Raw genomic sequence first — 6017 nt, 5'->3', positions numbered from 1 at the left:
GAGCACTTCCAGCACTGTATTCCGTTTGTTGAAACATCTCAATTAGTGTTCTGTCAATTCCTGGAGCCTTGTTTTTTGCCAATGCCTCCTGTGCAGCTTGGGCTTCTTCCTTCAGCACCATCAGTTCCTGATCATATGTTGCCTCCTGAAATGGCTGAATGTTGACCAATACTTTTTGGTATAGTGACTGTCAGTGTAGGCTTTTATGTTGCTGAACAGGTTACAGCAGAGCTTCCAGGCTAAGATGGAGTAGGAAGAAAGGCATGGCAGGCTACTTCTGAAAATCAGCCAAAGAAAACCCTGTGGATCACAGTGGTGTGATCTACAGCTGATCATGGGGATGGTACCAGACTGGCATAGCATTTTGTTCCTTTGGGCATGGGTCATCATGAGTGGGGGTAGAATCAATGGCAGCCAACAACGACAAAAACCTTGGAGCAGCATCACTTGGAACAGGCTTGAAGCCATAGGCAGATGGGTGAGCGAGGTGTTTGGCTCCCCAATCTCCGACTTCCTGTGAAGAAGCTGGTGGGGGCAGACCTTGACTGTCCTTCATGGGAGACACCCTGTGCTGCTCGGGGTTGGGGGCAAGTGCTTAGGGGTAATAGCAGTGCTGATAAGACCTGGAGACCCTCAGGAGTCCCTTCCACTGTGGGGAGGGGTCACTGCTCCAGATCCTTGTGCCTGGGCCACCTGGAGAGCCATCGTCACCTCCTGACACCCTTACCAGACTCTTATCAGGTTTTGGCTGAAAGGCACCCTAACTCCAGTCTGCTTCCACCACCTGCCCTGATGCAGGACGTTTCCCATATTGAATTCACTTTTTGTTTTTAGCATTATGTTATCTAGGTACCCCTTAGAGGTGCCTTCCCAGACAGCATTTGCATTCAGCCTCTTCAAGCATTGGCATTTTGGTAAAGATTAGCCATATTATGGTAGGACCTAGAAGAAATGGGACTCAGAATGAGAAAGTCTTGTTGGGAGAGATTTTGAGTGCGTTTGTGTGTATGTGCAGGCCTGGAATCAAGGTTTTTTGGGTGAGGAGTGGTGGATTGGGAGGGTGGGTTCTTTGAAACAGGTGATCAGTGTGGAAGTGTGGAGATGGCAGGGGCAGGAAATAGGGATGCTGAAGTGGGAGGTGGGGGGACCTGAAGATAAAGCCCACACAGTTTTGCTGGGGGCCCCTTGCAGCCTACACAGCAGGAGGGTCATTGGAATCTCGGAGCTTTGGGGAAGACAAGTAGAGGGAAACTGGCTCTGTGCCCACCCTCAGGGAGAGGCTGATCGGCAGTGGTGAGAGGAGGGAGGAGGCCAGGGTTGTGGGGACCTCTGAGGGCCCCTCAGCCTTTCTCCTCAGCCACAAGGGTAGATGTGGGCACCACAAAAATGCCTGCAGTCCTCCCTCTGTCTGTTTTGCTCTCTGGGTAGCTCCCACCACCCTCTTGCCTTGAGACTTTTCTAAGAGTCATTCACATTCCCCCGGCCCCTGACAAATGAAAGGGACAAAACCCTACATTCACCTCAAAACTCCACAGGTGGTGGCTAGCTTTCTGATCAGGACACCACACCCAGAGTGCATGGCTAGCATGCTATCCAAAGGCCACACACCAGGTGGCAATTATTAGCTGTTTTTAATTGAACTCTGACCACCAGATGCTTTTCTAAGTAGCATACTGAATGTTGGAAATGTTTTTTTCATCGGAAAAATTAAGGACTAGACTACCAGCATGATCTCTTACTTTCTTCATGTATGATGTCCTTGATGGCAATCCACAACTCATCTGGTCTTCGGTCATTAGTGTTCAATGCATCAAATCTATTCTTGAGATGATCTTTAAATTCATGTGGGATATACTCAAGATCGTACTTTGGCTCTCGTCGACTTGCTCTAATTTTCTTCAGTTTAAACTTGAACTTTCATATGAGCAATTGATGGTCTGTTCCACAGTCAGCCCCTGGCCTTGTTCTGACTGATGATATTGAGCTTTTGCATCATCTCTTCCCACGGATGTAGTCGATTTGATTCCTGTGTATTCCATCTGGTGAGGCCCACGTGTATAGTCACCGTTTATGCTGATGAAAAAAGGTATTTGCAATGAAGAAGTTGTAGGTCTTGCAAAATTCTATCATGAGATCTCTGGCATGGTTTCTATCACCAAGGCCATGTTTTCCAACTGCTGATACATCTTCTTTGTTTCCAACTTTTGGATTCCAATCTCCAGTCATTATCAATGCATTCTGATTGTGTGTTTGATCAATTTCAGACTGCAGAAGTTGATAAAAATCTTCAATCTTTTCATGAAGAAAGTAAGAGATCATTAAAAAGACAGGAAAGAAAGACCAAAATGGAGGTCAGAAGAGACTGTGAAACTTGCCCTTGAACATCGAGCAGCTAAAGCAAATGGAAGAAATGGTGAAGTAAAAGAGTTGAACAGAAAATTTCAAAGGGCAGCTTGAGAAACAAAATATTATAATGACGTGTGCAAAGACCTGGAGATGGAAAAAGAAAAGGGAAGAACATGCTCAGTATTTCTCAAGCTGAAAGAACTGAAGGAAAAATTCAAGCCTTGAGTTGCAATATTGAAGGATTTTATGGGGAAAATATTAAAGGACTCAGGAAGCATCAAAAGAAGATGGAAGGAATACACAGAGTCACTATACCAAAAAGAATTCATCAACATTCCATCACTTCAAGGGGTACCATATGAGCAGAAACCAACAGTACTGAAGGAAGAAGTCCAAGCTGCGCAGAAGGCATTGGCGAAAAACAAGTCTTCGGGAATTGACGGAATAGCAATTGAGATGTTTCAACAAATGGATGCAGCACTGGAAGTACTTACTTGTCTAAGTCAAGAAATTTGGAAGACAGATACCTGGCCAACCGGCTGGAAGAGATCTATATTTATGCCTATTCCCAAAAAAGGTGATCCCACTGAATCAATTATCAAACAATATCATTAATATCATAAGCAAGTAAAGTTTTGCCTGCGATCATTCAAAAGCAGCTGCAGCAGTCTATCAACAGGGAACTACCAGAAATTCAAGCTGGATTTATAAGAGGACTTGGAATCAGGGATATCGTTGCTGATGCCAGATGGATCCTGGCTGAAAGCAGAGAATACCAGAAAGTTGTCTATCTATGTTTCATTGACTATGCAAAGGCATTCATTTGACTGTGCGGATCATAACAAATTATGGATAACACTGTGAAGAATGGGAATTCCAGAACTTTTAATTGTGCTCTTGAGGAACCTGTGCATAGATCAAGAGGCAGTCGTTTGAACAGAAGTAGGGCATACTGCATGGTTTATAGTCAGGAAAGGTATGTATCAAGGTTGTATCCTTTCACCATGCCTATTCAATCTGTATGCTGAGAAAATAATCCGAGAAGCTGGACTATATGAAGAAGAATGGGGCTTAAGGATTGGAGGAAAACATTAACAACTTGCGTTATGCAGATGACACAAACTTGCTTGCTAAAAGTGAAGAGGACTTGAAGAACTTACTGATGAAGCTCAAAGACCAACAACCTTCAGTATGGATTACACCTCAACATAAAGAAAAAAATCCTCACAACTGGACCAACAAGCAACATCACGATAAATGAGGGAAGATTGAAGTTGTCAAGGATTTCATTTTACTCGGATCCACAGGCAACACCTGTGGAAGCAGCAGTCAAGAAATCTAATGGTGTATTGCATTGAGAAAATCTGCTGCAAAAGACCCCTTTAAAGTGTTGAAAAGCAAAGATATCACCTTGAAGGCTAAGGTGCACCTGACCCAAGCCATGGTGTTTTCAGCTGCATCTTATGCATGTGAAAGCTGGACGATGAATAAAGAAGGCCAAAGAATAATTATCCCCTTTGTACTGTGGTGTTTGGAGAGGAATACTGAATATACTATGGACTGCCAAAAGACGAACGACCTGTCTTGGAAGAAGTCCAACCAAAATGCTCCTTAGAAGCAAGGATGGTGAGACTATGTGTCACATGCTTTAGACATGTTGTCATGAGGGATCAGTTCCTGGAGAAGGACATCGTGCTTGGTAAAGTAGATGGTCAGCGAAAAAGAGGAAGACCCTCAATGAGATGGACTGACACAGTGGCTGCAACGATGGGCTTAAGCACAACAATGATTGTGAGGATGGCGCTGGATCCAGCGGCGTTTTGTTATGTTGTATGTAGAGTTGCAATGAGTCGAAACCGACTCCATGGCACCTAACAACAACAACAACAGACTACCACCAAAATGAGGGCTAGAAATGACCTCACACTGGGAAAATTAGTGCTCTTCATGATACGTGGATTGGCTCTAACGCTTTAGAGACCCTCTGCTCACCGTGCACAGGTAAGCTTCTGTCTGCTGAGGGCTGGGGCCTGTTTCTTTAGAGATGGCGTCTGAAGCTTGATCCCTCAGTGCACTTGTGGCTGATCTTCGAGTTGATTTCTGGGGGTCTGATGCTGACTACAGGTCACTGAGTGGCACAAAAAGTTTGTACTTGAGTACTAACCTAAAGGTTGGTGGTTCCAACCCTCCCAGTGGCACTGAGGAAGAAAGGTTTGTCAGTCTGCTTCCACAAAGATTAAAAAAAAAAAAAAAATTACAGCCAAGAAAATACTATGGAGCAGTTCCACTCTGTAACACACGGGGTGGCCATGAGTCTGAACTGACTTGATGGCAGTGTTTGGTTTGATGCTAACTATTTAGGCAACAGAATCCTGCCTTGAGAGGACCTTTCGTGCAAGGTGTTGGTGCATATGAAAAGACAGAGGGCTGGTTTTCATATGACTTCCAGAACAGGAAGAGATGTGCCTCTTTAGGGAAAACAAAAAACAAACCCGATGGCATCTAGTTGATTCCTACTCATAACGACTCTACAGGACGGTGCAGAGCTGCCCCATAGGATTTCTAAGGAGCACCTGGTGGATTCAAACTGCCAACATTTTGGTTAGCAGCAGAGCTCTTAACCACTGGGCCACCAGGGCTCTTCGTGGAGCACATGTTTACTAAATGCCTCTGTGAGTAATAAAATTTGGTCTGAGGCCTGATTTCATTATTATCTGAGTGTGACTTGGGGAGAAGGTAATGTGAGCTGATTCACATTTTTTGGTGGTGACCATTACCAAAAGAAACCCAAAATGTGTCCATGACCATCATAACTCAGGTCAATTTGCCCCAGTGGGTGACAGACCCTGGCTCACAGAGCCAGTTTTATCTTTCAGAGTATGTGAACACTAAACTCTGACCTGGAGGTAGCCCTGGAGCAAGGCAGGCATGGATCTTTCTAGACCCTTCAAGTGAAGGCTGGTATTTCAGCCTGGGAATCTGAGTAAGACCCCCTTTGGTAGTGGTGATTGTTCTAAGTTATTCTCTTTGTTCTTCAATACCTCGTAGTCCTGAGCTTATAGGGGAATCTTGCTAATAAAGCCTGGTTGCTACTGTGGTGGGGCGACTAAGGGACCAACCAGCCTTTTGAGTGCTGCAGAGTGCTCCCAGGAGGATGGCGTTCCCAGTCCTAAAGACAAAGGGGTGGTGGCTGTAGTGACCACCAGTGGAGACTGCCAAGTGGGGTGGCCATTTAGTAGGGTCACTGGTGGCAGAGGCAACAGAGGGGAAGCCAGAATGAGAGAACATGGGCACCCTGGTGCTTCTGAGACCACATGAAGGTCGTGCTGGGAAGTAGCGGAGGGATATTCTGAAGGCAGCTCATTTTCAGCAGCCAACCCAGGGGCAGCTTGAACTATGGCAAGATGGGCATGGAAAGATAACATAATGCCATCTGGTAGTCACAGGTGGGTGAGGGCTAGACGTTTGAGGTGTACACAGAAAGACTTTCTGTCTTAGTTATCTAGTGCTGCTATAACAGTAGTACTATAAGTGGATGGCTTTAACAGAAATTTATTCTCTCATAGTCTAATACGCTAGAAGTCTGAATTCAGGCTGCTAGGTCCAGGGGAAGGCTTTCTCTCTCTTTTGGTTCTGGAGGCAGGTCCTTCTCATCACTCTTCCCCTGGACT

Source organism: Elephas maximus, chromosome 7 (assembly GCF_024166365.1).
Source record: "Elephas maximus indicus isolate mEleMax1 chromosome 7, mEleMax1 primary haplotype, whole genome shotgun sequence".
NCBI lineage: Eukaryota > Metazoa > Chordata > Mammalia > Proboscidea > Elephantidae > Elephas > Elephas maximus.
Note: the sequence above shows the minus strand (reverse complement) of the source record.